Source organism: Dermacentor albipictus, unplaced genomic scaffold (assembly GCF_038994185.2).
Source record: "Dermacentor albipictus isolate Rhodes 1998 colony unplaced genomic scaffold, USDA_Dalb.pri_finalv2 scaffold_406, whole genome shotgun sequence".
Classification (NCBI taxonomy): Eukaryota; Metazoa; Arthropoda; class Arachnida; order Ixodida; family Ixodidae; genus Dermacentor; species Dermacentor albipictus.
Window position 1 is genome coordinate 15001 of NW_027225960.1, and position 10000 is coordinate 25000.

At 56.7% G+C, this 10000-nt stretch overlaps 3 non-coding genes across 3 annotated transcripts; 1 reads left to right on the top strand and 2 right to left on the bottom strand.

Annotated features, from left to right (window-relative positions):
* Positions 1 to 234: 234 nt before the first annotated feature.
* On the bottom strand, positions 235 to 387 carry LOC139053942 (5.8S ribosomal RNA). The gene has a single exon (XR_011510904.1). It is a non-coding gene; the product is annotated as a 5.8S ribosomal RNA (ribosomal RNA).
* Positions 388 to 1624: 1237 nt separating this feature from the next.
* Positions 1625 to 3439, bottom strand: LOC139053949 (small subunit ribosomal RNA). The gene has a single exon (XR_011510910.1). It is a non-coding gene; the product is annotated as a small subunit ribosomal RNA (ribosomal RNA).
* Positions 3440 to 8301: 4862 nt separating this feature from the next.
* On the top strand, positions 8302 to 8493 carry LOC139053948 (U2 spliceosomal RNA). The gene has a single exon (XR_011510909.1). It is a non-coding gene; the product is annotated as a U2 spliceosomal RNA (small nuclear RNA).
* Positions 8494 to 10000: the final 1507 nt, after the last annotated feature.

Below are 10000 nucleotides of genomic sequence, written 5' to 3' on the forward strand. Positions count from 1 at the left end.
CGACTCCATCCTGCGGCGGTCTTGCCAGAGGCGCGCACTCGTCACGCTGCAGTAGTAATGCCTCGTTTCCGTCTCTTCGAAGATTTGGCACGACGGCTCGCCACCGTCTCCTTCTCGTGAGGTTGCTGGCGCGTGGCTTCAGCGCTCAACGTACTGTCCATGATGCCGACGCGGTCAAAACGAGTCGACGGACGCACGTTCCCTGTGCGCCGAAGGCTCTCTTGATATGTGATCCGACCCTCAGACAGACGAAGCCAAGGGAAGACCCAAGGCCGCAATGTGCGTTCAAAGAATCAGTGCTCAGTGTGTCCTGCAATTCACACCAAGTCTCGCAGCTGGCTGCGTTCTTCATCGACCCGAGAACCGAGTGATCCACCGCTTAGAGTCGTGAAAAATAGTTTGTTCAATTCAGTACAGTACAACCAGTGTTTCAGGCACGTGGCGTCTCCCTGTGTGTGGTTTCGAAGAGCGCCTTTCGGCGTGCGCTACTCCTGTTTCGCTCTTTCGTTCGGCGGTCACGCGTTTCCGCATGACCGCTGCTGATCCAACAGCCTACTCGAGACGAAAGACAAGAGCTTGGCGCGCGCGTACTCGCGCAGCTCTCCAAAGCCACTCGGCCAGTGCCAGGGACGGCTCTCTGCGCCGGAGCCACAACAAGTCTACTTGAGGCGGAAGACGAAGCCAGCAAGGGCCTGGCCGCAAGTGCGTTCGAATACGGGATTACAGTCCCTCGTCTGTCCGTACTTCCTCTTTCGACGTGCGGCGCCTTCCCAAAGCGCACAAGTCCGCAAACCGCAGAACGCTTCCGACGTAGCAAAGCCGCGTTTCCTTCGGTACTTCGCAGCAACGCCGCCTTTCCCTCGGCGGCGGGCAAATAGCCTGCAGACGTCGTCGCATTGAACCGCGAACTCGACACCTCGCGCGTCACGAGCGGGAGCCGACCGGCAGCCTCCGGCCCTTTCGGGCGCGGTGGAATTTGCCGCGGAGGACGGGAGAGTGCTTTAGGCCACGGTTCCTTCCGTACTTGGCAGCCGCACCCTCAATACCGCCGGTTCCATGACCGACCGAGCGCCGCACCGTTCCTTTAGTACTTGGGCAGCAACAAAGTCGGGTCGTTACTCCACACTCGCCGCAGGAAGCGACCGGCAGCCGCCAGCCTTTTCAGACTCGGCAGCGTTTGCCGCGGAGGACGGGAGAGCGCTCGCACCACGGTTCCGTGTGTACTAAGCGGCAGCGGCATTAGCTCTCGACCGTCAGTTCCTTGACCGACCGCACGCTTCGCCGTTCCCCTCGTACTGGGCAAGAGCAGCAGGTCGGGTCGTCTTACTCCCATTCCGCGCAAGAGTGCCGAGGCGGACTTCAGAAAGCCCACCCAACAGTGTGCGTTACGCCGTTTCTACCCGCGGGCGCGGCCAAGCCAACCGTCCAAGGTTGCAGCCGGCGTCCACTGGGCGCAACAAATTTGGCACGGGGCGCCCTTCGAAATTCGGGCAATCCCCGGCATGTTCGGGTATAGCCGTCCCCGCGTCCAAGCGGGGCCAGCGGCGGAAAGCGTCGGGCGCAGCGAGCTGCTTCACCCACACGGGGTAGAAACAATGGCGCTCGTCACCCTCGAACAATCCGGTAATGATCCTTCCGCAGGTTCACCTACGGAAACCTTGTTACGACTTTTACTTCCTCTAAATGATCAAGTTTGGTCATCTTTCCAACAGACCGGCGCAACCGAAAGGCCGCGCCGGACATCGGTCCGAAGACCTCACTAAATCATTCAATCGGTAGTAGCGACGGGCGGTGTGTACAAAGGGCAGGGACGTAATCAACGCGAGCTTATGACTCGCGCTTACTGGGAATTCCTCGTTCAAGGGGAACAATTGCAAGCCCCTATCCCAATCACGAAAGAAGTTCCACGGGTTACCCAGTCTTTTCAGACAGGGATAAAGACACGCTGCTTCCTTCAGTGTAGCGCGCGTGCGGCCCCGGACATCTAAGGGCATCACAGACCTGTTATTGCTCTGTTTCGTGCGGCTAGGAGCCGCTTGTCCCTCTAAGAAGGTTGTAAGGTGCTGGGAACCCCGCACCTATTTAATAGGCTAGAGTCTCGTTCGTTATCGGAATTAACCAGACAAATCGCTCCACCAACTAAGAACGGCCATGCACCACCATCCACCGAATCAAGAAAGAGCTCTCAATCTGTCAATCCTCCCAGTGTCCGGGCCGGGTAAGTTTTCCCGTGTTGAGTCAAATTAAGCCGCAGGCTCCACTCCTGGTGGTGCCCTTCCGTCAATTCCTTTAAGTTTCAGCTTTGCAACCATACTTCCCCCGGAACCCAAACACTTTGGTTTCCCGGAAGCTGCCCGCCGAGTCATTTGAGTAACTCAGGCGGATCGCTGGTTGGCATCGTTTATGGTCAGAACTAGGGCGGTATCTGATCGCCTTCGAACCTCTGACTTTCGTTCTTGATCAAAGAAAACATTCTTGGCAAATGCTTTCGCAGTAGTTCGTCTTGCGACGGTCCAAGAATTTCACCTCTAGCGCCGCAATACGAATGCCCCCGTCTGTCCCTCTTAATCATTACCTCGTATTCCAAAAACCAACAGAACAGAAACGAGGTCTTGTTCTATTATTCCATGCAAGTTTATTCAGGCGACTCGCCTGCGTTGAGCACTCTAATTTTTTCAAAGTAAAAGCACCGGCCTTCTCGAGGCACACAATGAAGTGCACCAAGAAAGGACCGGCATGATGTTCAGTCCGAGCCGTCGCATCGGGTAGATGCACTACTCGTCTGGAACTGAGATCCAACTACGAGCTTTTTAACCGCAGCAGCTTTAGTATACGCTATTGGAGCTGGAATTACCGCGGCTGCTGGCACCAGACTTGCCCTCCAATTGATCCTCGTTAAAGGATTTAGAGTGTACTCATTTCAATTACGGGGCCTCAAAAGAGTCCCGTATTGTTATTTTTCGTCACTACCTCCCCGTGCCGGGAGTGGGTAATTTGCGCGCCTGCTGCCTTCCTTGGATGTGGTAGCCGTTTCTCAGGCTCCCTCTCCGGAATCGAACCCTGATTCTCCGTTACCCGTAACAACCATGGTAAGCAAGTAACCTACCATCGAAAGTTGATAAGGCAGACACTTGAAAGAAACGTCGCCGGCTCGTGGCCATGCGATCAGCACAAAGTTATCCAGAGTCACCACACAATACGGGCCGAAACCCGATCGATCTTGGTCTAATAAAAGCACCCGTCGCCCAAAGGGCTTCAGGCTCACTGCATGTATTAGCTCTAGAATTGCCACAGTTATCCAAGTAGGAAGAAACGATCTAAGGAACCATAACTGATTTAATGAGCCATTCGCGGTTTCGCCTTATTTCGGCATGTACTTAGACATGCATGGCTTAATCTTTGAGACAAGCATATGATTACTGGCAGGATCAACCAGGTAATCGTTCAACTGCGCGTCCCGCCTGTCAAGCAGGCCGGACGCCGTTTTTGCGATGCCGAGGCCACCTTCAGGCGCCCCAGCACGCTTCGGTCTTGCAAAGAGTAGCACTTTGCACAGTCCGAGACGACGGCGTTCGAGCTCGCTACGGCGCCCTCCCCGAAGGGCCGGGTATCGCCACGCGGCAAGAAGCACGCAACATTCTCGATAGACTGGTTGTGTCGACTCGATCACGGCTTGCGGTTTCTCTTGAGCCCGCAGCACAGGTGGACCGACCGACACTTGCAACGTAGCCGAGACGGCAAAGCCGCCAGGCGACGGGTCACGCCCGCGCCTTCGGCGCTTTCGCATTTGACTCGTCCGAGGACGATGCGGAACACAACTCGATATCGTGGAGAAAGCGTCGTCCGACAACCAGCCCCTAACGCATCAAGCGGATGAGGCTGCAGACGTCAGCTGTGGGATCCACGGGAGCGATACCGGGGACACGCTTGACGGGCACGAAGCCCGCCGCATATCAAACACCCAGGTCGCTTTTGGGGGCGACTGCTCTCTGGGACCCCCATATAATAGCAGCGATAAGTTCCCAAATCTCCATGGGGCCGTACTCGTGCCACTTTCGACGAGCGTTTGGCGAAAATCGTGCCGCCTCGCAGCGCCGCGAGCGAGATGGAAAGCTTACGTCGGCAGCGCAATGCCGAAGTCGTGAAAGCGCAGCGCGTCGACCGAATGCGCGAACGGCAATCTCTCGCCTATGGACAGCGCGGTTTCCAGAACAATCGCCTTTCTGTGCCCCTACGGGGCCGCACGCTAGCGCGGCCCTTTCGCCGTTTCCGAGCACGAGTGCGACCGGCGCGGGCGGCGTGCTCGACACCCCGGCTGACGCCGTTTCGGACTTTGTCTCTTCGCGCGCTCGCGCCAACGCCGCGGCAAAACGACGACCTCTGCGCGGTTCTTTCCCGGTTCCCGGCGTGCTATAGTGCAGCCAGCCGGACGGTGGCGACGACTCAGTCGCGGCCGTGCGGTGGCTTGTACGCCAAAGTTGCGTGACGGGCGTCGAGCTCCCGCCGCGGCCCGGCTCAGGTGGTTTCGGACTTCTGTCTCTTCCGAGCGCTCGCGTCGTCGTGGGCACGATTCTCGAGTGCGGAGCGGTGCGCGGACACCACCACGAACACGCGCAAGCCGAAAACGGCACTACGGTACAACGTCGGCCAGGGCGGTACGGCCCCCTTATATGAGCAGCGATAAGTGACCAGATCTCCACGGGGCCGTACTCGTGCGACAAGGCGGCGTACTGCGCCGAGCCGAGCGCCAATATTTGGCCTTGGCACGGCCGATTTGAGCTCTCGCGATCGCCGCGGTACCGCCGCTCACCGATTCAAGGCACGCTAGCGCGGCCCCTTCGCCATTTTTCGAGTAAGAGTGCGAAAAGCGCGCGCGGCGTGCTCGTCGCCCCGGCTGACGTAGTCTCGGACTTAGTCTCGCTCACGCCGCCCCGGCTGACGTCGTCTCGGACTTAGTCGCGCTCACACCGCCCCGGCTCACGTGGTTTCGGACTTCCGTCTCTTCCGAGCGCTCGCGTCGTCGTGGGCACGATTCTCGAGTGCGGAGCGGTGCGCGGACACCACCACGAACACGCGCAAGCCGAAAATGGCACTACGGTACAACGTCGGCCAGGGCGGTACGGCCCCCTTATATGAGCAGCGATAAGTGACCAGATCTCCACGGGGCCGTACTCGTGCGACAAGGCGGCGTACTGCGCCGAGCCGAGCGCCAATATTTGGCCTTGGCACGGCCGATTTGAGCTCTCGCGATCGCCGCGGTACCGCCGCTCACCGATTCAAGGCACGCTAGCGCGGCCCCTTCGCCATTTTTCGAGTAAGAGTGCGAAAAGCGCGCGCGGCGTGCTCGTCGCCCCGGCTGACGTAGTCTCGGACTTAGTCTCGCTCACGCCGCCCCGGCTGACGTCGTCTCGGACTTAGTCGCGCTCACACCGCCCCGGCTCACGTGGTTTCGGACTTTCGTCTCTTCCGAGCGCTCGCGTCGTCGTGGGCACGATTCTCGAGTGCGGAGCGGTGCGCGGACACCACCACGAACACGCGCAAGCCGAAAACGGCACTACGGTACAACGTCGGCCAGGGCGGTACGGCCCCTTATAAGAGCAGCGATAAGTGACCAGACCTCCACGGGGCCGTACTCGTGCGACAAGGCGGCGTACTGCGCCGAGCCGAGCGCCAATATTTGGCTTTGGCACGGCCGATTTGAGCTCTCGCGATCGCCGCGGTACCGCCGCTCACCGATTCAAGGCACGCTAGCGCGGCCCCTTCGCCATTTTTCGAGTAAGAGTGGGAAAAGCGCGCGCGGCGTGCTCGACGCCCCGGCTGACGTCGTCTCGGACTTGGTCGACGCCCCGGCTGACGTAGTCTCGGACTTAGTCTCGCTCACGCCGCCCCGGCTGACGTCGTCTCGGACTTAGTCGCGCTCACACCGCCCCGGCTCACGTGGTTTCGGACTTGCGTCTCTTCCGAGCGCTCGCGTCGTCGTGGGCACGATTCTCGAGTGCGGAGCGGTGCGCGGACACCACCACGAACACGCGCAAGCCGAAAACGGCACTACGGTACAACGTCGGCCAGGGCGGTACGGCCCCTTATAAGAGCAGCGATAAGTGACCAGACCTCCACGGGGCCGTACTCGTGCGACAAGGCGGCGTACTGCGCCGAGCCGAGCGCCAATATTTGGCCTTGGCACGACCGATTTGAGCTCTCGCGATCGCCGCGGTACCGCCGCTCACCGATTCAAGGCACGCTAGCGCGGCCCCTTCGCCATTTTTCGAGTAAGAGTGGGAAAAGCGACCGCGGCGTGCTCGACGCCCCGGCTGACGTCGTCTCGGACTTAGTCGACGCCCCGGCTGACGTAGTCTCGGACTTGGTCTCGCTCACGCCGCCCCGGCTGACGTAGTCTCGGACTTGGTCTCGCTCACGCCGCCCCGGCTGACGTCGTCTCGGACTTAGTCGCGCTCACACCGCCCCGGCTCACGTGGCTTCGGACTTGGTCTCTTCGAGCGCTCGCAGCCAGGTCGGGGCCGACGCCGACGTCTGCGTGGGGCTTCAACGATTCCCGGCGCGACGCAATGCAACTGCGCGCAGGATGCCAGCGACTCCGCCGTGGCCGTGCGGCGGTGTACACGCAGAAGTTTCGTGAAGGGGTATCGAGCTCCCGCCGCCCCGGCGGACGTGGTTTCGGACTTTAGCGCTCGCAGCGATCTCGCGGCGATCGCTGACGTCTGCGCGGTTTCAGGTGTGCTACGATGCAGCAGTCTGCCGCACGACAATTTACGGAAGCGAGTGCATTCCGCCCCGGCGGACGCGGCAGCGGACTTTGTGCCTGCGGGAGTGCTCTTGTTGCTGTAAAATTTGAACGGGTGCAGCTGCGCGAAGCAAGTGTACACATTTTCTCTCTCTCTCTCTCTCTCTCTGCCTCTGAGGCGACTGTAATTTTAATTTAAATGCAATTGGAGGCGGGAGCAACCTGATGAGAGTAGGCGGACTTCGGCACACCTTGTAGTTTAGAAATTGTTTTCAAGCTTTGAGGACATACACAATCGCGCCATCTGCTTTCCCCGTCTCTTTGGCACTTCATAGTGTGTGCAGCATGCTCTGCATTCCAAAGAAACGCGCCTGTTTCTCCCCCTCTCTCACGTTCTTCTTGTCTTTCTTGCTGCTCTTGTGAGAAGTTGCTATGCTCTTTACTCGCTGTAAAATAGAATGCTTGCGCGAGCCAACAACTTGCGTGTCTTTCTTTTTTTTTGTTGTTGTTGTTTTTTTCTCTCTTCCCAAGACGTTTCTGCCATTATTCACTAGCTCTCGTTCTTAGTATGCAACGGAGCGTTAGCTCGCGCCATCTACCTTTCTTTCTGTATGGCGAAGGCCGTAGGTTTTCCTAGTTCCGCACACAGATGGCGCGGATGCGTTTTCGCGCCAGTTTCGAACGACCTCGCTGTACACATGTTTCTCATTTAAAAGTTTCAAAGGGGCTTGCGAAAGGGCGTGGTCCTTTTTTCTTGCGCAAGGCTGAGCTTTCCAGCTGTGCTTAAGCTATGCTAGCATGTGTGCGTATGTGTGTGTGTGTGTGTGTGTGTGTGTGTGTGTGTGTGCGTGCGCGCGCGCGCGTGCGTGCGCGTGCATATGTGTGCGTGTGTGTGTATACACGCACACGGTAAAGATGATGGGGTAGCGCTATTTCTTTCTTTCTTTCTTTCTTTTTTAACAACACCTGTGCTCCACATGGCGATCTTCCTGCCCTCTATGTTTCCGGTTGGAAGGAGTGCGCAGCCTTTTCTATATTTATTTATTTTTTTTTTTTCATTCTCTTTCATTCGTACATGAGGCGCGCTACCTAATTCTAGCGGTCGAATCGACACGTTGCAATCCGTCCCGGCCTGTGCCGTATGAAAACTTTCAGTGGGCCTTGCGGTAAATAAAAGGAAATGAGGGAAATGCGCGTAGTGTATTACACTTGCGCACGGGCTTGAAACGAAGGCCTCAAAGAAAGCCGCCTTGAGCGGTCGCATTCAGACGGAAGTAAGCATTCCCCTTGCGCGTGTTTTCCGCTCGCCTGTTCCGTTTTCTACGAGGTTGCCTTCGTTGGTTTTGCCTTGCGAACAAGCTTGCGCTCGGGTCTCGTTTCTACGCGACGGCGTTTCGTTAACAGTGAAAGACTGAGGCGTCGCGAGTTGATTCGCGAGATAGAGAGCATAGAGTCTCTAGACGGGCTGGGTTTTATAAGATTGCCCACGCTGTTGCTGAGGTTACCAATGTCGCCAGGGCACCCACAAGGCAGTGGTACAATGGAGTGAAGTGAAAGACATCGCTTCTCGGCCTTTTGGCTAAGATCAAAGTGTAGTATCTGTTCTTATCAGCTTAATATCTGATACGGGTTCTATATGGACCCACGATATTAAACCTATTTTTGGAAGTTGGCGGAGTGCTTGAAGCCTGCTTCACCTCCGCCGCAGGTCGGCCCGGTATTGCACTACCTCCGGGATCGGCCCCCGCTCACTTAGGTGAGACTTCATTCAATCAAAATGAAGAACACAAGCTCGAAGCGAGCACTCACGTGACACGCACCATTCCCATACTATACGCAACGATGCCGGTGTTTCTGAACGATTGTCTGCTGTAATGAGCCACTTGGGGGGGGGGGGGGGGGGAAGGGTGATTAGCCGTGGGTTTTGCAATCAATGTAAGTCCCACTCAAAGCCAACACTGCATTTTGGAGTTCACTATCGCTTTGATCCGTAAACGACAGCAAGCTCGCCCTGCGAAAATCCGCTGCCCTAGTGGAAGAAAGGTTCCCTATGAAACAAAAATGGAGTGCCCGATTTCCGGCAACATTTTCGCTGCAGTGGGACCGAGCGCCTCGAAAACAAACTTGTCGTATGGCCAAGTGTGGCGAAATATATTCAAGGGTTCAGAGGTGCCTCAGCTTTCCAACCTGTATGTTATGAATACCTGTTGCTACCTTTTCGTCATCATCATCCTGCTGGCTACGACCACTGCAGGGCAAAGACCTCTCCCATTATTCTCCAAGCACCCCGGTCACGTGTAAGCCCGGTCACGGTCGCCGTCTAGTGCCTGCGCCCTTCCTAATCTAATCTGCCCTCCTAAATTTCCGCCACCCCGTGCTACGCTTCCCTTCTCTTGGAATTCAGTCGGTAACCCTTAATTGATGATCTTCCCCCCACATTGCATGCCCTGCGCACGCCCATTTCTTTTTCTTGGTTTAAACTAAGGTGTCATTAGCTCGCGTTTGTTCGCTCACCCCCCGAATCTGCTCTATTCTTATCCCCCGTAGCGCTACACCCATCATTCTTCTTTCCAAAGCTCGTCGCGTCGCCCTCAGTTACCCTTCGGTAATCCTTAAGGTCCTTCGTTGCGGCACTCGCGGCATCTTTCTCATTTAAATAAGGCTATTTCGTTCAGTTTTGGGGGAAAACTCAATGAGCTAGGCGCGATTGTGTCCCCGGCGCCGCTCTCAACAAGATGGCGGCGCCCAGGCTTTTTGCCTGGTGGTTCGGCTTGACGCAGAACACGCCTGCAGGGCAGTGAAGCCGCATTGAAGGGGCAACGAGCGGCGCAGTGAAGCGCATGCTCGGGCGAAAAACGCGAACATCAGCCAAAAATACAACCAAATGGCCAAATACGAATTTCCGTTATGGGAAATTGGAGTTCAGTTGGCGCGTTGCGCTCGCCTAAGGTAAAGAACATAAATGCGAGTGCCACATCAGCCAAGTCAATGCTGAGGATCGCGTATCATTTCTTATTTATTTTTCCCCTTGCCTCCTGGCCTGCGTGGCCCTAGCGCGCATGCCCACGAAAGTAATGCAATAAGGAAAACGCGAAATCATGCGGTGACGGCTGTATCATATCCATTGTGCGTGCTTTGTTCTTTTTGGACTACAGTGGTGTGCGTTATGAGAAAGTTTCAGTGACCAGCGAACCTATATTTAGAACCACATTTACGGTTACTGCTAACAAGCTGCGGGTAGGTGTTTTTTTTTTCTTT